The sequence below is a fragment of the Neovison vison genome, chromosome 8, assembly GCF_020171115.1.
Source record: "Neovison vison isolate M4711 chromosome 8, ASM_NN_V1, whole genome shotgun sequence".
NCBI classification, from domain to species: domain Eukaryota; kingdom Metazoa; phylum Chordata; class Mammalia; order Carnivora; family Mustelidae; genus Neogale; species Neogale vison.
In genome coordinates this window covers 51,105,691-51,129,919 of record NC_058098.1, presented here as the reverse complement: position 1 = coordinate 51,129,919, position 24,229 = coordinate 51,105,691, and positions in this window count along the sequence as shown.

Sequence of the window (24,229 nt, the reverse complement as noted above, 5' to 3'; positions counted from 1 at the left end):
TATACATGTATGTGCACATATTATGTAAACAGAGAAATGTCATAAATTTATGATTCTCAAATGATGTTTATGAGTACATTGGCTTTGGTTTTATTTTTAGAACATTATTAGAGATATTAAGAATGCAGATTCTATTAGGCTATTTCTGACCTAGACTGTTGATCTCTGATCAATAGATCAGACAGATCTCTATAAAATAATTTGGGGAAAGGAAGATACAAATGGAAGAAAAAAACAGAATTTGGAGTCCTTGAGATTACAAATAATAATGTCAGTTCTTAATATATTTCTTATTTAGGGGATTTAACCATACCCTAGCCTTCTGGTCCTTTGACAGAGCCTAAGTGACCTAAGAGGAGCAAAATACTCAATTCCATTCCATTGGAGCCATATTGTCCCTCCGAATAGTGTAAGTTTTTGACCCTCCATAAGATTGAACAAGTACAGACAGACATTTACTGTGCTTTTGTTTATTTGCTCATTCATCTAACAAATCTTTATTGTACATATGATGTGTGCTAGGTACTGTATTCAATGAGGATATAGCAGCAAAGAAATACAGTTCCTGCCATCCTAAACTTGATATTCTAGTGTAGAAGAGAGATGGCAAGTAAGTAAACAAACAAAGGCACTATGTAAATTTATGTGTTAAAATTTTCCATGAGGAAAATCAATTAGGTTAAAAACAGTAATGCATGAAATGAATTATCATAAAGTTTTTGCCTTTGTAAGTGAACTGTGTTCATAATGTTTGATATGCCTACTATGGAAATGGAGGTACGTAAAAGCAAAATTCCATGTGGACAGTACAAATATAAAGCAATTAAGAAAAAATTAAACCCTGAAATGAATAAGTTATTGAGTTATATAGGGCTAACTATGTGGTTTTGCTGTTTAGATATATTGTGATATGGTGTTGAAGTGAAATTACTGTGTTTGCATTGGAAGCAAGTTCTATAGTGCTTTCAAAGGCCAGGTCCTCAGACCCCATGATAGACAGCAACATTGAAATATAAGAAGAGATCATGCTTAAGTCGAGCACATTGGCAAAGTGACAAAAATCGAAGTTCTCCTATTCCTCAGCATACACAGAGGCAAAATTTTAATGAGTCACATGTATGAAATTACCAGTAAGAACTTGCCAATGATGAGATTCATTAAAAAGTTTTGTTTTTGTTCTAGAGATTTAGAAAGGCCTGCAGATTATAAACAGGATGTCTGCTGTTTGACAGTATTGATTAAAATTTCTTAATTAGAGACGTATCTTGAAAGAAGTTGCTGTGGCTGATATCAAAGAGATTACTGCCTATGTTCTCCTCTAAGATTCTGATGGATTCCTGTCTCACATTGAGGTTCTTTCTCCATTTTGAGTTGATCTTTGTGTACGGTGTAAGAGAATGGTCGAGTTTCATTCTTCTACATATAGCTGTCCAGTTTTCCCAGCACCATTTATTGAAGAGACTGTCTTTTTTCCACTGTATATTTTTTCCTGTTTTGTCAAAGATTAATTGACCATAGAGTTGAGGGTCCATATCAGGGCTCTCTACTCTGTTCCACTGGTCTATGTGTCTGTTTTTATGCCAGTACCATGCTGTCTTGGAGATCACAGCTTTGTAATAAAGCTTGAAATCAGGTAAGGTGATGCCGCCAGCTTTATTTTTGTTTTTCAACATTTCCTTAGCGATTCGGGGTCTCTTCTGATTCCATACAAATTTTAGGATTATTTGCTCCAGCTCTTTGAAGAATGCCGGTGGAATTTTGATCGGGATGGCACCAGTTAGAATGGCCAAAATTAACAAAACAGGAAACAACATGTGTTGGAGAGGATGTGGAGAAAGGGGAACCCTCTTACACTGTTGGTGGGAATGCAAGTTGGTGCAGCCTCTTTGGAGAACAGTGTGGAGATTCCTCAAGAAATTAAAAATAGAGCTTCCCTACGACCCTGCAATTGCACTCCTGGGTATTTACCCCAAAGATACAGATGTCGTGAAAAGAAGGGCCATCTGTACCCCAATGTTTATAGCAGCAATGGCCACAGTCGCCAAACTATGGAAAGAACCAAGATGCCCTTCAATGGATGAATAGATAAGGAAGATGTGGTCCATATACACTATGGAGTATTATGCCTCCATCAGAAAGGATGAATACCCAACTTTTGTAGCAACATGGACAGGACTGGAAGAGATTATGCTGAGTGAAATAAGTCAAGCAGAGAGAGTCAATTATCATATGGTTTCACTTATTTGTGTAGCATAACAAATAGCGTGGAGGACAAAGGGCGTTAGAGAGGAGTAGGGAATTTGGGTAAATTGGAAGGGGAGGTGAACCACGAGAGACTATGGACTCTGAAAAACAGTCTGAGGGGTTTGAAGTGGCTGGGGGGTCGGAGGTTGGGGTACCAGGTGGTGGGTATTATAGAGGGCATGGCTTGCATTGAGCACTGGGTGTGGTGAAAAAATAATGAATACTGTTTTTCTGAAAATAAGTAAATTGGAAAAAAAACTTCTTAATTAGTATCTTTACAAGGTGTAAAGGGAAAAATGAACGAAACAAAACAATTAAAAGACCGCAATGAGCACATTATTGGATAACTAATTTATTTCAGGTACCAGGTAAAGCACTTTTGTATAGATTATCTCAATGCAAAGAGGAGAAAAAAAGAAAATAATGACCTACGTGGCAGTGGATTTTAGTGACTCTAAACCTTCCTTCCATTTATCATTAATAAGGGGTTAAATGAAGGCAAACTCAGGATGTTTGTAAGCAATGTTGATTTCTGTAAGTGTGTCCTACTGGGAGAATGGGGCTATAGGGTCTAATTCTTATTCCCAAGGATTGTGGTTGCTTTGAAGTTCTCACAAACTTTTTCTTTTGACTGAGTCGTCTATTTTACTGCATAAAAACTGGTTTTTATCTTGAAAAACCCGAGGCTAAAAATAAGGATGACTGTCAGTATCAATTGAAAGGGTGGGGAACAGAAACATTCAGTGAATCTTTGCTGTTCATTGGGACATATCTTTATCAGCATATAACCCCCCTAAGACAGACCATGGAGATTAGATCAGATCTGGCTATGATGTGCTGAATTTTGGTGCAGAAATGAAGGGTAAAATATTTGTCCCCATGGGGACAGATCCATGACTGCGTTTTTCAAAATGTCAAGGTTACATTTGAAAAGTAGTTGCAATTTTCTCCCATTTCCTAAAGATAATTCTCCGCTTGTACTTCACACATAAAAATCCATGACTTAATGAAAATTTTCTTCACAGTATTAGGATAATAATTCCAACCTAACACGGCTTAGAGTGTATTTTTTCCTTAATCTCCAGATTCCAGCGAATAAAAACATAGTATTGTTGGTGATTTAGTAATATTTTGTCTTTTCAACCACTTCAGTTTTGTAGGAGGTCATAGTTTGTTTCAGAAACTTTGTCAAATAAGCTATCTCTTTTTGGAAGTATTGATTTATAAAAGAAGAAAACATATTCCTATTTGTTCGAGATATTTCTATATAAAACAGTCTACCTCAGATAAATTGAATCTTACTGGATAAAAAATGTACTTTTGTGTGTATTTGGTATTCTTTACCAAGTCCTGATTTTATATGCAATAGCAGTATAGCTAAACATCGCAGTATACTTTGACAACTATTAAACCATCAAAGTTTATTGTGGTATAAATGTTAAAAATGCTAGTAGCTATTTGGAGGTAGATATTAGATAGTGATATTTAATGAGATGGGATAAATGGCAAATGCAAAATAAAATTCTCAAATAATTTTAAGGAAAATTAATTTCAATTTATTAGAAATCTTAATATAAGAATTATTTTTAAAAGTCCATGTAAGAAAATTTTGGAGGATGGTCGGTTGTAGAAAATCAATAACTAGAAGCATTAATTAAAAATTCTGTCGCCATGCTGGGAAGTGAGAGGACATATGGACAAGATTTTAAAGATTTAAGTCATTTTGCAGATGTCAACAGGTAATTTGCCTTTATATTGGACAATTATTTTTAGTCCATAAACCACTGATACAGAAAAATGGTACCAATATTATGGCCTTTCTGCAGAAATTAAACAGTGTATCTTTGTAAGAAATACTCAAACATGAAACATCATTTGGATTCAACTAAACATTATAAATATTATAATTTGTATAGGTTAAAAACAGCCATTTTCACATGGATCATCTTTTTTTCCAAGATTTCATTTCTTTATTTGAGAGGGAAAGAGGGAGAGAGTGTGGGCACACAAGCGGGGTGGTGCAGGGGTAGGGGCAGAGGGAGAAGGACAAGTCAACTCCCCACTGAGCAGGGATCCAAATTCTGGCCTTGGTCCCAAGACCCTGAAATCCCACCTGAGCTGAATGCAGCCACTTTAACAGAGTGAGCCACCCAGGCACCTCTTCATGTGGATTGTCTTAGGTCATCTTCACAAGAAACTTGTGGAGCAATTATTTCAATTTTAAAGATAAGCAGATTAGACTTAGAGAGTTAGAGAGTCTAAGGAACTTGTTCAGAATCTCAGCTACTTGATGGTCAATGTGAACCTTAACTGAGCTCTTCTACCCCCCCAATATAGTATTTTTCCCACTATCTACACCAACTGAAGTAATTAATAGCCTCATTTGGGCATCTCAATAAATATCTTATCTCTTCAGTAAATATCTACAAGATTTCTACTATTTCTGACATCTCTGCATTACATCGTGGAGATTGAAGAGTTACCTTGACTGATCTCAAGTAAATTTTGTTCTTCTGTATGTTGTTTAATATGTTGTTTTTCTCTGGCTGCTTTCAAAACTTTCAAATGAAGCATACATTTGACTGTATGTGTGTAGATGTTATTTTCCTTGCATTTACTATGCTTATGTTCTAATGAGCTTGAATTTGTACATTTATGTTTTTCACCAAATTTGAGAAACAGGCCACATTTCTTCATCCATTTATTCAGTCCCTTTATTTTTTTTCCTCTCCTGGTACAATCACTGCATATATGTTAGGCCATCTTCAATTGTTGCACTTTTTCTGAGTCTGGTTATTTTTGCATTTAATTCTCTCTTATCTAATTTATTATTTACCTGTCTTAAAGTTCATTTACTTTATCCTCAACATGTTGTTAATCCTATCAGGTGAAATTTTTATTTCAGATTGTATTTTCCACTTTTTAATTTCTTTTTTATTCTTATAGCTTCTATTCCTTTGCTGAGATTTGTCTTTTTATTCATCATCAATGTATTTCCACATCCATGAAGATAATTATAGTAGCTTGTTTAAAATCTGTGCTGATGCCAACCTCTTGACCCATCTCTACTTTTGTCTTTGCTGATTGTTTTTTTCTTTGAGTGTGGCATTTTTCCATTTCATTGGAATTTGTGTAATTTGGATTTGTGTTCGGGGTATGAATTATACATTGTAGAGATTCTGGATTAGGTTATATACTTTCAAAGAATGTTGTTGTTGTTGTTTTTGAGTGTGCAGTTTGACAGAACTCAAACTACATTTTTTTTCATGTGGTGCATGGCAAGTTCGCCAAATATTTAGGCATAATGTGATGTTTCTACCTTAGCTCTCTTTTTAGAAATCCTCCCCTCACTCTACTATGCCTCCTCTTAATTTTTCAGCTATGTAGTTGTCCCAGACTCTGCTATTCTTGGTTCATCAGTCTATTAAAAAAGTTTTATCACATCCATATTGTAGTTGCACAACATTGCACTAATGTTGGTGCTGTCTGTCCTCAGGCTCTGAGTGGTGAAACTAGAAAGCTTACCTAGCATTTTTCTCTTCTAGCAAGTGTTGACTTACCTGTAACATATGTCTGCTTTGCTCAGTCTTCAGTGACCTTAAGTAATTGCTTTTCTTTACACATTACACTGTAGTTTATGGAATCATATAACATCTGGTGTTTGTACCTGGCTTCTTTTACTTAGCATAATGCTTTAAAATTAATTTGCAATGTTGTATATATAAGAGATTATTCCCTTATGTTCATACTGTTTTTACTATTGAGTAGTATTTTGTCATGTGAATATGCCACAATGTGTTAATCCATTAACTATTTAATGAACACTTGGGTTGTTTTTAGTTTGGGCTATTCTGAATAAAGTTCTTTAAAAATTCAAATAGAAGATGTTGGGTGGAAATATAGTTTCACTTTTTTTGGAAATACTTGGTCATGTGTAGGTGTTACATGTAACTTAAAGTATAAAATTCTTTCTTCAAAAGCAATGACATTATTTTATATTCCCATCAATAATGTTTGAGATTTCCTGTAGATCCACATTTTCACTTGGTATTATCAGTCTTTAAAACAGTAATCATTCTAAGGGTGCCTGGGTGGCTATATCCTCAGAACCTATTCATCTTTTACCTGGAAGTTTGTACCCTTTGACCAACATCTCTCCATATTCCTCAGCACCTAACTCTTTGCAACCACCATTCTACTCTCTAAGTAGAAAGCCTTTTTCAGATTCCAAATATAAGAGAGAACACGTGATATTTTTCTTTTCTGACTAATTTCACTTGGCATGATGCCCTCAGTTTCCACCCGTGTTGTTACAAAAGGAAGGACAGGAAAATATCAGGGACTGACACTGACAGAGTCACCACGATCTGGAGCAATGCTGATCAATGTTTCTGGGGGAGACAATATAGCACTGCCTCTTGAAGTTTTCTGGCATCAAAGCAACACATGTTGCTTCTGCTCTTATTTTATTGGCCAAAACAAATCACATGGCCCGACCTACCTTCAACGCACATTCTTACCATGAATCTGGAAGGTTATTGGTTATTAGTCTTCATGTCAACCATCACTCATTAAAGATAACATTAGATAAGGATTCTAATTCAAAATGTGTAGCCTGCATAATCATTTTAGTCTTGTGGTTTTAAAGTCAAAGGTCAAAGATTATGCATAATATTGGAATATTTAAGAGAACTTGATGTCCATCATGTCTATAAGTTTAATTTATTATGTATAGTAGAGTTAAATATATGAGAGATTTTAAATATGTTTGTAAATTGGACAATTAATTATCCAAATAGATATAGATGCAATTAAAAATATTTAAATAAATCTAAACTAACTTTTAAAAATTTTTAAAAGGATTTTATATATTTATTTGAGAGGGAAAGAGACGGTGTGTGTGCGTGCATGTTCCTGAGAGCAAGGGGGAGGGGCAGAGGCCAAGGGAGAGGTACAGGCAGACATGCTGGGTGAAGTGCCCACCTTGGGGCTTTCTCACAGCCCTGAGATCACCACCTGAGCCAAAACCAGAGTCAGATGCTTAACTGACTGAGCCACTCAGGTGCCCTAAGCTAACTTTTTAATGTGTTTATAAGTAATCTCAGTCTCCTTAGAAGTGATTGTTAATATTTTTGGAGTTATAAATGGAGTAATAAATTTTGCCTGTTGAACTTAAAAATATAAGAATGAATTAGGTTTATGACTTTATTACTCAAATAAATAAATATTAATTTTTAAAACCAAAGTAAACTTGAACAAATGCTATCCTTTTTGGGTATCAAATTCTCACATTTAATACTAGTCAATGCTATTATAATCTCAAGGTCTCCTTTATTTTCCTTTATGAGCACAAAAGCCTGCGAAATGAATACTATCAGAGATTTAGTATGAAGGACATACAAAAATATATATTATAACAGAGGAAGACCTGAAGATGCAGTTGGCTAAGTTTCTAACAGAATGATTATCTTTTCTTTTTAGCTTACATTAAAAAAAAAAGACAAAATTTTAGAAGGAAAAAATACCATGTTTTTGAGACTCTTTAACATTTCTTTTTTACAAGAATAAGCAGTACAGGTTAAGCTGACAGGACTTAGTGTAAGTAAAGTACTTACTGGAATTAGAGAGAGTACAAAGAGAAGAAAAATATTATATTTGATGAAACCCACTGTGCACACATCCTTTAAGTATGAGCCTATGCAGTGATTTACCTCTGATGAGTAAGAGCAAGTAAGATACTCAAAAACATGTGAGACAATTTATGTAATATGTGTATATTTATAAATATACTTATTTATAAGTATAAATAAAGTATAATATATATATAAATATACTTATTTATAAATAAATATAAATATATTTATTTATGGCTTCATCGATACCACAAGAGAAATTGTAATGACTCTGCAAGGACCACAAATCTTTTGCATATAAGTCAAAGTGTCTATTCCATATGGCTTAGGAATATGTGTAAAGCTTCCATATGGGAAAAAGATTTTCTGATACCCAAATAAAGAATCAGGCATCAAAGAACCTACTGAAAAGTTTGGCAAATATTGACAATTGTCACAAAACTTTGAATTCCAATTTGAAAGTCTACATATTCTATTTTGCAATATTCTCTATCATTTTATATTAGAGCTGTTCAGAACTTTCTTCCAAAGCCATGGGATTTAATATATGATTATACCGTATAAACAATGCATACATGTATATGGATGTATATATTAGCATTCATTTCAGTTTGCTTCCAGTTTACATATCCTACTAGATACCCCAGTGACTGGTTATTGCTCTCACAGTGAAACTAAAGATATGCCAACTCTTTTGAAGCAAAGTCCAAAACTTTAGAATAATGCTTATATATTTGATTTATATAGTTTATTTCTCCCGGAGTGTTCATTTTAAATTAACTCCACATTGAAATAAGTGATCATGCTAATAGCTGACAGGGCTAGGTTAGGCTGACTTTGTCTTCATGTCATTGACAGTAATAAGAAAAATAAACAAAGAAAAGGAAATAAGAAAATGAAGGACAAAAAGAAAATTAACCTAATCAACTAAAGTTGCATTAAAATTGGGTTATCACATAAAGTTGAACGAGGTTATTCTTTCTTATGGGGGATGTGATGAGTACTCAAGGTCTGCATATTGCCACAGATCCTGTTTTATCTGTATGTGGCACTGCACAAATCCCAGACTGTGGCCCACAGGCCAGATTTAGCCTATGACAGTGTTTCATTTGGCTTGAACAATATTTTATAAAAAATTTTGAGGGGCGCCTGGGTGGTTCAGTGGGTTAAAGCCTCTGCCTTCAGCTCAGGTCATGATCTCAGGGTCCTAGTGATGAGGGAGCTCAAGGCTGGCTGAAGACAAAGCAAAACTGGGGCCTTGTACCCCCCCACCTCCATCCGCTCCCCCTCAGTCTTATGTGTAGCATCTCTCAGGCAGCCCTGACTGCCATGAACAATAAGCAAATAGTTAATTTGCAGAGCTCACAATCCTGCTGGACAGGAGTCTCCCTTGGTTTACAAATGTCCGAAATCTCACTAACAAAGATGATTGATAGCAGGATTGTGACATCCCACCAAAATTCTCCCAACTATCTTAATGTTAATGGCTGGTCTAAAGACAACATTGATCCAGCAGCAAGGGCAAGGCCTTCGGTAGGCCTGGGACATCCTGGCACCTTGTAGGCCCTCTTTAGCACATGAAAACTCCGTTGAAACCTCCCTTCCCCTCACCTTCCCCCATACATAACCTGCCATCCCTCACAACCCGGGGCAGCAGCTCTTCCTGCCCATGGGTCCTGTCCCCGTGCTTTAATAAACCACCATTTTGCACCACAGATGTCTCAAGAATTCTTTCTTGGTCATCGGCTCCGGACCTCAGCCCACCGAACTTCACCTAGGTTCTAGAACTTCATCACTAGGATCACGCCCTGCATTGGGCTCTCTGCTCAGTGGGGAGCCTGTTTCCCTTCCCCTCTCTCTGCCTTCCTCTCTGCCTACTTGTGATCTCTCTCTGTCAAATAAATAAATAGAATCTTTGAGCTAACATTTTAAGTTAGAAGCTTTCACATAAAAATGCAGATTTCTGGCATCTCTCAAAAAATTAGGAGATCTGGGAATACTGGACTCACATTACCACACTGCAGTCTATGGCTGGCTGGCTGGCTATTGCCCTCTTTCGACACACATATGTTCTCCATGGTCCCCACCAATTCTTCTTGCTTCACAACGCTGAGGCTGGCCATTCCCACTACTCCTCTTGTTCTATTTCTCTTTTAGTAGAAAATATTTCTTTCTGCCAATGTCTTTATCAAAAGTAAGTAAAAATATGGCAGTATGGTAAAAAACATGGATTTGTAGCTTTACATTGGATTGCTCTTTGTGGATTCTCTTCTCCCTTTCTCTCTCATACATTGGGGGCCAATGTTTCTTCCCTATCTTCCTCTGAAATTGAAACAAAGACCTGAGAAACTGTTGATCAGTGTATATACTGGAAGGTTCTCAGAGGCATGTTTCCTGCTCTACTTTTTCTCCCAGAGACCTGATGAGATTGGGCTTGGGGATAGTGGGAAAGAAAGGGAGGATGGAGAAACAAATAAGAGGGTGCAATTTCAGCTCTAAGCTTTGAGCTTACCCTCTGAAGTGCTGGGACTTGGACTCTTTAGGCCGCCTTTGGTTTGTCCTCTTAGGCTCTGCCAGCAGAGGGCGCAAGAGGGAGATGCATGGCTGGAGGAGGCTGAAGGGGCTTACTGCTGCTTGTTTTCTGAGGACTTTGTGTTTCCTTGAAGTTCTTCAAGCATGCCCTACCAAAACTCCTTCATCTTGGCAGTAGCATTTCCTTTATGGCATTGCAGCTGAATGGGGTTGTAAGGACCTATTCAGCCAGAGCGGCCCCACCCTGGTTGAAATGCCGTTTTGTTGTAAAACTTAAATTGTCTCCCCACCGCCAGGGGAACTTACTTAAAAGCAAGTCCGGGAAACCAGTCCCAGGTAACAAAGTCCAAATACAAGGGTGGGTCAGGCCAGGTGGAGGTATTCAATCAATGGGGGTGCATACTGTCTCCTAGCTGTTGGGCTGGCAGAAAGAAAGGGCTACTTAAGATGGCGAAAGTCCCCGCCACAAAACCTGAGCTCAGACAGGAGAACAAAGACCCAAGCAGGAATCTGAAAACCCTCCCGCCCGGGGCTCCCGTGGACCAATGGGACCCTGACAAGGGGGAATTTGAGATCCCCGCCCCGGGCTCCAGTGGACTAATGACCCTGACAAGCAGGTGAAATATCCAAATAAGGGAAACTTGCCAAAAGACCCCTGAACTCACCCTCCAGGCCCCTTAAAAGCCCCCTTCTCCCTGCCTTGGGCGCGACTTCCGCCACTCTGCTTTCCAGAGTCGCAGAACCTCACCTGAGGGTGCCCGCGTCCTCCCGGCACAACTTTCCTGGCTCCCCTTCTCCTGAGCCCTGAAACTTTGCCGGAGAGTGCTTTTAATAAATCTTGCCTTGCACCCACTTTGCCTGGTGTTGTGTTTATCTCGCCAGAAAAACTTTATACTAGCTACCAAGGAGTATGGGCCCCGCCCTTTGAGCACCTTTTGGGTGCCAATTCTGTACTAGGTGATAGGCTGGTTCAAATGTCTACTAGGGTAAATTGTAATTCAAATGGTTACTTAGCATCACTGTGGAGTTTCCTGTGTGTGTTACAATCTCATTGGCCACCTGTGTGTGGCCAGGCCCAATCACACGGCCTTTGCTCTATAAAAATTAGTCTGAAAGCAGGGAGGGGTCGTCCTCTCTGTAGGGGTGGCCCCGACCAGTCTGTTTGATGGTCGGTCTGATTCTTGATGCTTGGCGTGAAATAAAGCTTTGCTTGACCTTTACTTTGTATCAGTCTCGCTCTTTTAATCACAGAGCCATTATTGGGGTACCCAATTATGGGGGGACCCAGCAGGGTCTTCAGTTTTTCCTTCACTTACCAAACCAGCTTCATTGTGTGATCCCTTCCCTTCACCCCCATTGCCTTCTTGATAGGTCTAACTTCCAGCTCATGGAGGCCTCGCCTCCAAGCTTCAAAGTTTAAATATCCTGGAGTCTTTCTTTTGTTTCCTCAGCTCTGAGGGAAGAAGCTGCTTCCTTCAGTTGCTACTTTTGTGATGTGTTAGAATTCTCTTTATTCTCTACTTAAAAAATTGATAGAGGCACCTGGGTGGCTCAGATGGTTGAATGTCTGACTCTTGGTTTTGGCTGAGGTGGTGATCTCGGGGCCTGGGATCGAGTCCCATGTTGGACTCTGTGCTCAGTGGGGAGTCTCCTTGAGATTTTCTCTTTCTCCCTTCTATGTTTCTCCCTTCTTGCTCTCTTTCTCCCTCTTTGTCTTCGAAATAAATCAATAAATCTTTTAAAAATATATATAATTAGTTAACAATTATTTATGTAACTTTTTCTCAGTTCAAATAACTCCTTCCGACTGGATCCTGACTCACAGATAGAGGAAGTGTTGACTCGTGTTGTGCGGCCCCAAATGCACAACTCCCCTTGATTATTTACATATAAGTTTAATTTAGTCAAAAAACTAAAATTAAAAACTTTTTTAGTTACATTAGTTACATTTTAAGAGCCCAGTAGTTAAACTGCGCTTACTGATCGCTCTATGGAACAGTGTGGATATAGAACATTTCTGTCACCACAGAAAGTTCTATTGGACAATGCTGGGTTAAAGAAATGAGAGGTCTTTCAAGTGGGGAGGAAACATGAGGGGAAGACCTTCATTAGTGCCAGGAAATGAGGTGGAAGAGACTCTGGATGAGTTCTTCTCAAAAATGTTTGAAAAATATAGACAGATTTTCTGATCATAATGCAATTAATCTAAAAATCAATACAAGATAGAAAACCTTCATATATTTATGAATGACTGATACGATAATGAAATTATAATGAAACATTATTGGGGTTAATGTAGAGCATGAAATCAGCCATAATACCTGGCTTGCTAAAATATAACACAGAAACGCTGGGGCAGGATGGTTTTGAAGAATGGAGCAGGCCTTTGGAATGCCGAGGCCTGCATGACCACTCTGCCTTTGGAATACTGAGGGAAGTCACCTTTCCCAAAACTTTCTTTGCCCAAACAGCCACCCTGTGATCTATGAGATGTATGCATTGTCCCTTAGGCTATGTTTAGCAGAACTCCTAGAACGCGTAGATTAGCATATCCTATCTTTCTGGTAAACAGGTCCTCCTAGAGTCAGGAAGACTCTTTGTCACACATCACTTGCTTGAGAAACAGTGACAAGGATGTGTGGTTATCCTGAAGGACCAATAATAACGGGAGCAAAGAAGAGCAAAATGTTTTTATCTCTGAGCGCAGGCCCCCATGCCTTCTCCTCTCTTTCACAGCAAAGTCTGCTGTAATCTTTCATCCATCTGTACAGGAATTGCTGGCCATTCCAGGAAAAATATTGTGTATTTAAATTGGAGATTATAAGTAAAGTAGTATTTGCAGGGACATTTAGAGACTTAACTGAATATTTAGAAAAGAAGAAAACAGCAGTATTAGTAAGTTAAACATCCATCTCCCAAGAATGAGAAACAGAGCTACAGTTGTAATAGTAGATACTAGAAATTAAAACAAAACAAAACAACAGAATCATGAAAAATGCTCAACATCCTTCATTATCAGGGGAATGCAAATCAAAACTGTAAGGAGATGTCACCTTCCTCTTGTCAGAATGGCTAAAATTAAAAACACAAGAAACAATGAGGGTTGATGAGGATGTGAATAAATAGGAAGCCTTGTGCACTGTTGGTGGGAATGCGACCTGGGGCAGCCACTGTGGGAAACAGCATGTGGAAATGCCTAAAAAGTTAAAAGTAGAACTCTCCTATGACCCAGTAATTCCACTACTGGGTATTTACTCCCCAAATACAAAAACATTAATTCAAAGGGATACATGCACCCCTATGTTTATAGCAACACTATTTGCAATAGCGAAATTATGGAAGTTGCCCATGTGTCCATCAACTGATGAATGGATAAAGAAGATGTGGTATATATACCAAATGAGATATTATTCAGTCATTTAAAAAAATGAAATCTGGCCATTTGATATAACATAGATGGAGCTAGAGAGTGTAAATGTTAAGTGAAATAAATCAGTCAGAGGAAGACAAATACCATATGACTTCATTCATATGTGAAACTTAAAAAGAAAACAAATGAGCAAAGGGAAAAGAAAAGAGAGAGGCAGACCAAGAAACAGACTCCTAACTGTAGAGAACAAGCTCATGATCACCAGAAGGGAGGTGGATGGGGTGATGGGGATTAAGGAGGGCACTTGTGATCAGCACTGGCTATTGTATGGAAGTTTGAATCACTATATGGTACACCTAAAATGAATATCACACTCTTCGTTAACTATACTAGAATTTAAAATGAAAACTTAATTTAAAAAATTCTAAAACTAAGTATATTAGAACAGAAATTAATTAGATAGCAAAAATAATAAAGAAGGCTAACAAAAACAATTGTTAGTTTTTATGAAATGATCAATCGAGTTGGTAAATCCCTGGGAAGATTGATCAGGGAGAAGGTAGAGAAGACACAAATAATAAATGTCAGTAATGAACAAGGGGATATTACTATAGTTCTGGCAGATACTAGAAAGGTAGCAAGAGGATATTTTGAACAACCCAAGGCCAGTAAACTTGAAAACTTAGATGAAATAGACCTATTCCTAGGGGGGAAAAAAAAGAAGACATTAAAACTCACTCTAGAGGGGCACCTGGGTGGCTCAGTGGGTTAAGCCACTGCTTTTGGCTCAGGTTATGATCCCAGGGTCCTCGGATCGAGCCCCGCATCGGGCTCTCTACTCAGCGGGGGGCCTGCTTCCACCTCTCTCTCTGTCTGCCTCTCTGCCTGCTTGTGATCTCTGCCTGTCAAATAAATAAATAAAATCTTTTAAAAAAAACTCACTCTAGAAAAGTAGATAATAAGAATGGTTCTTTAACTCTTAAACAACTGATCCATGATTAAATACTTTCCTTCCTTCAAAGACAATTCTGGGCTCATCTTTCCTTATTCAATTCTGTTAAACATTAAAAAAATCTTAGTGGCAATCATTTACAAATCTTTCCAAAAAATAGTGGGGGAGGGGCAAACCCCAGTCTCATTTCATGGAAGTCTCTAAACTTTACTACCAAACCAGAAAAAAGGAGAAAAGTTGGAAAATCTCATATGTGAACAAATGTCCAGAGCTCCTTAACAAAATAACCACTAATCAAATCAGGCAGTATGTCACGCAGCTAAGTTTTTTTTTTTTTAATATTCTAGTATATGTGCTGCTGAAGCGAGCACTTTCTTTAATATTCTAGGACTATAACATTGATTGAAATTTTGAAGACCCATCCATGTAATTCATCACATTAAAAGATTGAAAGACAAAAGTATTATAAATATATGTAAAATAATTTGAGAAAATTTATCATTAAAAAGATTTTTTTAGTGGTAGGGTGCCCGGGTGGCTCAGTTGGTTGAGTGTTGGACTCTTGATTTCCACTCAGGTTATGATCTCAGGGTTGTGGGATTGAACCCTGCATTAGGTTGTACCCTGAATGTAGAGCCTGCATGGGACTTTTTCTTTCCTTCTTCATTTGCCTCTTCCCCAATTTGCATGCATGCAAAGTTTTCTAATCTGATAAAGGGTATTTATCCAAAACTTTAGAGTTAAGTTTTACTTAAAAGTAAAACAGGGAGAATTTTGAGTTCTAGAAGACAATGAAAAGAAGTAACAGCTATGGAGTTTACATGAGAACAAATGAAATTATAATTATCCACAAATGATATTATTAGGTAGAAAAACCCAATGATAAAGTATGGGAATTAATTTGAAAACTTAGGAAAGTTGTTATAATTTAGCTCAATCAATTTTATTTTATACCCCAGGAATAAAACAAATGAAAGGTAAAAAATTAATAATACAGCCATTATAATAATATAAAAATATGAAATACCTAGGAAATAATCTATCAGCTGTGCAAAACCTCTATACTGTTAACACATTATTGAGAAACATTAGGAAAAGATCTAAATAAATGGAAAGATACATTACATTCAGTATTTCTTTTTGTGTGTGTGTTTAATCTTCTTTTATTTAATTCAATTAATTAACATATAGTACATAATTAGTTTCAGATGTAGAGTTCAGTTGTTCATCAATTGCATAGAACACCCAGTGTTCATTACATCTATGCCTTCTTTAATGCCCATCACCCAGTTACTCCCTTTTCCCACCCGTTCAGTATTTCAATTCTCCCTAAATTGATTTAGAGTCAGTGTCATCCCCCCCAAAAATTCCATCACTTTTTTATGTGCTTGCATTTATGTGTGTGTAACCTGGTAGGATAATTCTAAAATGTGAAAATGGAAAAAACAAAACAAAACAGAGATAATTAAGATAATATTGAAGATGAATAAGGTTGGTGATGATGAAGATGAGTAAGATAATATTGAGGATGAATGAGGATTGACTTTAGCAGTTATTAAGATTAGATATCAAAGCTTGAGTTATTCAAAGAATGGATGGTGAAAAATGTTATCCTCTGAGCTGATCTTGAAATGTTCTATTACCTACTATTCCTGCTTTGTTAGAAATATTCAAAACAATTTTCAAGTCCAATCTATTCAGTCTTCATTATAATGCAATGTTGAATCCAGGGGGACATGAATATGGAAGAGAAGGCTGTGTTCACATAGCCCTCTTTGGTTTCTACATTTCCTCATGAACAGAGAATATGGTGGTGGGCTTCTAACTAGTTTTGACATTTTTGAAATGTCTAGGACAATGATAGAGGTATTGAAAAACTGGATATGGATAAATACTACTAAAATAAATATATTCTGAAATTAAAATATATTTTGAACACTATGGATTGATGAGCTCGATTATCACTTCAGAATGAAATGCCCCAATGGATTAATTAAAATATATCTTTTGAGCTCTTTGAAAAAGCAAAGTGCTTGCTGTTAGTGATTCTGAGTTTACTTAGAATAAGGTCCTTCAAATTTCCCAAATTCCTTTGCTGAATAAAGCTTGTAAGTTGATTGATGAAAAAAGTGTTACAGATATTCTAGCCTGTTCTGTTTCTGTGCAGTGGCTATTTGAGGTTATGCCGGCTAAGCATTGTTGATGTGTTCAGGAAACATGCGGTTAACGTGGACTTTGAAAATTTAGCAAATGTATTTATTTGCTATTCTATTGACAGAATAGAGATTTAGAGCTAGCTTGAAATAAAGGACTAAGTTCAAGAAGCTGAAGTGTGATAGGGATTAATGGAAACTATTACAGTGAATTTACAAATCAACTAACCAAATATAGAATGGACAAGATGTGTCCTAACATTAATTCATTTAAAAAAGGACCAGAGTTTGTTTTGTTTTCTTTCTTTCTTTCTTTGTGTCAAATATGAGCTCATGACAAGTCAAGGATGTAATATGTCTGCTTAGACCCTAATTCAATCTTGGGCTTCATAAATGGGTAAGTAGGCCACAGTGACAAGAAGGTGATAGACAGTAAGAACAGCCCATGGCAGATCTCACCCCATTCATCTCACTTTACTGAGATGACACACTTGGCAGGTGATTCTGATAAATGGAAAACATTTAAAGGAAAAGCACACAAAGCCAACTCCCCAGTGAACAGGGATCCAAATGCAGGGTTTGGTCCCAGGACCCTGAGATCCCACCTGAGCTGAAGGCAGCCACTTTAACAGACTGAGCCACCGAGGGACCTCTTCATGTGTATTACCTTAGGTCATCTTCACACTTGTAGAGCAAGTGTTCCAATTTTAAAGATAAGCAGATTAGACTTAGAGAGTTTAGAGAGTCTAAGGAGCTACTTGATGGTCAATGTGAACATTAACTAAGCTCTTCTACCCCAAGTATAGTGTTTTTTTCCACTACCTACACCAACTGAAGTAATTAATAGCAGGAAGTAATTATGAGACTGACGCGCTACCTACTGCGCTAACGAGGCACCTAGCAGGAAGTAATTAATAGCCTCATTTCGACATCTCAATAATCTCTTATTTCTTCAGTAAATATCTACAAGATTTCTAGTATTTCTGAGATCTCTGTGTTATATTGTTTGACTGATCTCAAATAAATTTTGTTCTTCTGTATGTTGTTTAATATGTTGTTTTTCTCTGGCTTCATTCTTCAGATTTGCTGGGGAATGACTAGTCATTTTAATTTCCATGGAAATAGAAGAACTGACTTATCCATGAACACAGGCACTTGCTAGATAGGAAACTGGGATTGAATTGAATCTCTCAATCAAGGTGGGGTCAGTTGAAACTTTACAATACCGATCATCCAATCGATGATCCTATTCTTTTAACCTAGGTAACATGTTAACATATTGGACATCCCATTGATTTAGATCATAAATTCCCCCTGAGTAATCTTTGATGGTTTTCTGAGTGGAGACTTGCTTTGTAGAGACTGTATAAAGTCTTTGGATAGATGAAGTCCTCGTTTTGGTGCTCTCATCAACAGGATGTTCAGCCTTTGTTCGTATGTCCCAGAATGCCAATGAATTTTTCTTCTTTTTTAACTTATATCTGATGACTTTGATTCATTCACTTCCTGATTCTAATACCTTCTACATTCTCTTAGAATATCTTTCTATACAAATTTCACTCATTTTATCCAGTTGTTATACCTTTCATGTTTCCTCCATCACTCCTAATACTCGCTAGGACGTCCCCTTCTAGGTTTGTAGAAAAGTTGTTCAATTTTAGGTGTTCAATACTACCAAATTTTGTTTCTGCCTTGGTGGGCTGATTAGGTATCTTGTTGAAGCAGCACATCATTATATGTGTATGTGGGTATTGATGCAATCTAACAAATTTAATGGTTTTATTAGAGTATAGAAACCATTGATATTTCATGAAATGAATGAGCCCCTCGATGTTTGTCTGTTGTCTTGCAATTTGTTTGCTTCATCCCTTTTTAGACCCTTTTTAAAAATATTTTTTTTCATTATGTTTTTTAAATGCTGATAAATGCTGTCAGCCTCCACGTCTCTGGTCACTTAAAGTACATACCAAATGAGAAAAAGGAATGTAGACTTACAAAGAAGAACCATTTAGCTTTTATAGGTCCTTCTTTTAAACACTAGAGAATTTACTTTCCCAAAAAGAAACAAATTCAGAAGGAAAGAGTACGATGAAAGTCACTTTTATCAGCCTATAAACAGATACTCAATACCAAAAAAAATGTAAACTCCAAAAAGATGCCAACTGTTTTGTTTAAAAAGATGGCAGACGACTTTAGGTAACAATGACTTTCATGAAGATTGAGGACGTAGAGGTGGTCGAATTGTTCAGGAGGCACCATGCGAATAACCTTGTAATGGAAGGAAGGAAGACTGAGATTCTTACCAAAAATGTTTTACTAGCCAATAAACAAATAAATAAATAAATATGTGTGTGTGTGTGTGTATGTGTGTGTGTGTGTGTGTGTGTGCATATAAACTATCCCAGTCCTAAACCCCAGCACCTGGGAATGTGACCTTATTTGGAAATAGTGTCCCTGAAGATGGAACTATCTAGGATAAGGTTATATCTTAGTGGGCTGGGCCCCTAATTCAGGAGGACTTGTGTCTTTCTAAGAAGGAAAACTTGGGATACACAGATATGCACTGAGGGAGGCGGCCATGTGAAGAAGTCCAAAGCCAGAGCAATCCTGCAAGCTGGGAGAGCAGCCTGCAACAGATCCTTCCTTAATACTTACAAAAGGAGCATGGCCTACCAACATTGTAGCCTCTAGAACTGTGACACTATCCAGTGTTGTTTCAGCCACTAGTCTTGTGGTATCTTGTTATAGCAACCCTAGAAAACTAATACAAGCCTTGTTAGAGGAAAAGAAACCAACCATAAGCCCATGGGGAATTGGAAAAGAAAAAAAATCTCTCTCTCTCTCTCTCTATCTATCTATAGCTAACTCTTGAAAACATTGAAAAGGAACGCACATTTGTGAAAAAGAAAACAAGCAAGCAAACAAACAAACAAAAACTGAGCCCCAGCATTCACTCGGCTTTTCACCTGGAGGAGTGCTGGATGGTGGGGGTATGGAGGAGATTCCAAGGAAAAGATGGGAGTCTCCCTGGTGTGAGGAAAGAGAGATTGGAATTCAGGAAGGCTAGAGTGATGAAAAGGCCATGGGTTCCAGAGAGAAGGAAGTCAAATAGAAAACAAGCTCTTGGAAATACACACTGGAGTCTTCTTGAGTCCTTGCTCCATAGGAAGCAGTGTGTGTCTAAGAAAATGGCCCAGATTCTAATAAAGAGTCAAGGCAACTGAACCAGATGGTTGCCAAGACTCATAAAAGGCTAGAGGTCATTGGAGTTCCAACAAGCCATAGGGAAGTGTTCTTTTGGATAAGTCAGAATATTCGGGAGAGACCTGGTAAGGAGCATGAGTTATGAGCAGGACAAAATGATCCCTCAAAGAAAGCTTCCTCTACAGATTCCCTGAACAAGTGGGAGAACAATTTTAGGAAGGGTCAGAATTACCTATTAATCTCTCACTGCCCATGTGACAGCCAATAATAGAAGACAGAGAGCAGCCTACAAAGGACTCAGCTCATTGAAAGGAAGGCAGTTCAAAAGGGAAGAAGGAACAGACTGGAAAAAGAAAACACGACTAGTGAGGTAGTAGACTTCCACTTCAACATTTCAACAATGACCTTCAGAATGAACTACTAATATTCTATTTCAAGAAAAGACCTAAATATGTCAGTGAAATATAAACTATACATAGAAGGATGCAGAGGATAGTATAGATTTTGTGAAAAGAAAATGGTGAAAAGGGCTAGACCGTACCCAAACTAATCCTAAAAGGCTGAGTTTCCTAGGTCTTGACAAGAGACAATAGAAAGACAACCAATCTAATGAACAGAGAAAGAAGACAATTCAGAACAACAAAGGGTCCATTTAGAAAGACATGGCCATCATCCAGGTGTCTGCATCCGATGAGAAAAGTCGTTGAGATCAACCACATTCAAGCCCATAAAACAAGGCTCAAGACCTCCATGGCATCATGGGGCCCACCCCTACATTAGGCGCCCTCATTGACAAAAACTCCAGCCTGAGTGAATGTCTGACACTCAACCTAACTAACTTCAGGTGCTGGAGATCTCAGTTCAGCCTCTGCAGACTGGGCCTACCACGGCCTAGGCCCTAAACCTAATCTTAGCTTGTATTTTCACACTTTTCATCCTCACATTCCTGGCCCAAAAGCCCTCAAGATTGGGAATTCTGGAGCCACAAAGTGGCACTATGCCTGCCCTCCAGAAAGAATAAGTGCCCTATGGGGCTGCCTCAAATAACCAGATGAGGATCCACCTCCATGGCCTTTGAAAGCAGCCCAATTTCATAGGCAGACTTGTGCACTAATGCTCTGTCTGACACAGCCTGAACCCAGACCTCCTGTCAGCCACCCAGATAGCTGGTTGCATATCCAGAAGATGGGACTTGCCATGGCCCTAGGCGGTCATCTCTATCCAACCTGGCTTTCAGGCATCTGTAATCTGACCTTATCTCAAATCCCTGCATATGGGGGAAACTGATGAACAAGACAGTACTCCTCCTTCCCCATGGCAGGAAAACTTGCTGTTGGGATGGGTGTATAACCCTTGGAGTAAGAGAAACCAGCATGGCCCATTAGGCCACACCAACTCATGAGGGCTTCCCTGGGCACATACATGCATTGTGACCCTCAGCCTGAGCCTATTTTCTGCATGGCCCCCTTAGGAGCTGGACTAAGAACCTGCATATTGGACCTGCCGTACCCCTAGGCCTGAATCCTAACACACAATGTTTTTTCCAGGCGCCTGTACCCAGAGTCCGTCTCTGGAATCCCTCTATTTGGGGGACCCCTGAGACAGAAACAGGACTCTTCCCTTCCCCTAGGATGACACCAAACTGCTGAGAGCCTGGTAGAATCCCCAGAGACAGAGAATGTTTCAATGCCCCATGAGGCCACCCCTACACTGTTTCTAATCCTAGACACACAATTCAGAGACAAAGGCTTAAGCTACAGCTTCACACTTGCCCTAATATCAGATCCCAGAAAGCTAACATCAGGGTCTCTAGATCGGACCTCCACAGCCTTGGCCCTAACCATAACCTGAGTTTTTGTTTCCAGACATCTGTTCCCAAAAGCCCTGGGCAAACACACACAGCAGGCTGAGGTATCTGGAGCCATACCACGGGACTGTGCCTGCACTCCCAAAGGAAACTGTGCCATTTACAGTTGCCAATTCCCTCCAAATTAGGAGGGAAGGCCTGAAAGGCCCCTGGAGCCTCCCCAATTTTGTACACTACCCTTAACAAAATGCGCAGTCTGAAACACCCTGAGAACCTATCTCCAAGCAGACACCCAGGTAAATGGCCCTAGAGACGGAAGATTGAAACTGATATGCCCCTAGGCCCTAATCTGAACCCTAGCTTAAGTTTTCAGGCATCTGTACCCAGAGGCCTGGTCTCGAATACCACATAGGGGGTCCCTGAGAACAAAACAGAATACTCTCTGTCCCCAGAAGAGAACCTATTATGTGGAGCTGTGTCAAAGCCTCTGCGCAGGAGAATCCTCCATGGCCCCTGACCACCGCCACATTAAAAGATCTCTGAGGACGCAAAGCCGCATTGTGACCAAAAAGCATGAGACGCATCCTTCTCAGTTGCTCACTCCAGAGGCAGCAGATGGAACCTGCATTATTCCTAGGCACCAATGGGAACGCTAGGAAGAGTTTCAAACATCCAACATAGAGCCCTGCTCTTTAATCTTTCAGTATGGGGAAACATTGAGCCAACAAACAGAACTCCCCATGTCCTGCGGAAGGAAACCTTGCGCTTAGGAGCAGCTCACAAGCCCCAGAATGGGGAAAGCTCCATGGCCTCATGAGGCTACTCCTCCATTAGGCAGCCATCATGAACACAAATTCCAGCCTGAGGGAACTTCTGCCACTCACCATGGTTAGGATACAGAGTCGACAACCCCGCAATTAGGCAGAGAACACTCACGATAATGCAAGTCACACAGCGAGGTTTATTTCCAGCTAGCTGGGGTCCAAGTATGCGTCCGGCGCAGCGGTTTTCAACAAGCACCCCGAGCACTCAAAGCCAAGGATTTATATAGCAATTTCAAGGCACTTTTTCATAACTACATACATATCATGCACCCCACTTTGACAGTTTAACATTGTTTAACCTTTTGCCACACCGGAGTCACCCTGGCCTCATCCTGGCGGTTAAGTGAGATTTTGGTTTAGAGGAAATTTAACTTTATTTACATTTCTTTCTCCTTTCCTTTTATGGTGCGGCCTTAGGCCTTGAGGAACTGAGCCCTTTGTCTCTGGAAATTGGGCCATTTGAAGAGATAGCCCTTTTTGTTGTAAATCACCAGGACATTTGCAAACCAAGGGAGATTCCTGTCTTGCAGGATTGTGATCTCTGCAAGTTAAACTATTTGTTTTTCTTTAACACCTGGTCCTGTGGCACCATTGCCTAACCGCCCTGGTGGTATATGATTAAGTTGTTTTTTCAGGTTTTAGCTATTTTCTCTTATCTCTTATCTCTTTCTCTTATCTCAAGTGCGCCCTGTGGGCTGGTTAGGGATGCTCAGTAAAATGGCTACCCGGCCTTCAGGATTGCCATTATTATGCTAACCCACTCTTACAGTGCAAGGTGCCAGCTTTTGCTTTGCCAAGATGGCGGTACTTATGTCAGGGCTAGACTCGAGGTGGGTACAGCCTTGTTTATCTTGGCCTTCACACCTGGAGCTGGTTTCTGGGACTTGTTTTTAAGTCCCCTGGGGGAGGGGAGCAGGGACAGTAAAATAGGTCCTTACAACCATTACTTCAGATGTTGGAGATCTCGACTCAGTCTCTGCAGATTCGTCCTGCCTTGCCCTCGGTCCTAAACCTAATCTAGCTTGTGTTTTCAGACTTCCATCCTCACACTTCTGCCCCACAAGACCTCCAGATTGGAAATTCTGGAGGCACAATACAGCATTCTGCATGTCGACCAGAAGGAAAAAGTGGCCTATGGGGCTGCACAAACACACAAATGAGGATTAACATGCACAGACTTCGACGGTACTGCAATTTCATAGGCCGCCCTGTGCACTGATGCTCTCTCTGACACAGCCTGAGTCCAGACCACCTGTCAGCCACCCAGTTAGCTGAATGCATATCCAGCAGATCAGAACTGCCAGGGCCCTCGACTGTCATCTCTATGGAACCTAGGTTTTCAGACATCTGTCCCCAGATCTTATCTCAAATCCCTGCACCTGGGGGAACCTGATGCTCAGAACAGAACTCCTCCTTTCCCATTTCAAGAAAGCTTGCTGTTGGGATGCTGATGGGGGTCAAAGTGAAATACTCAAGAGTAGAATAAACCTGAATGGCCCATGAGGCCACT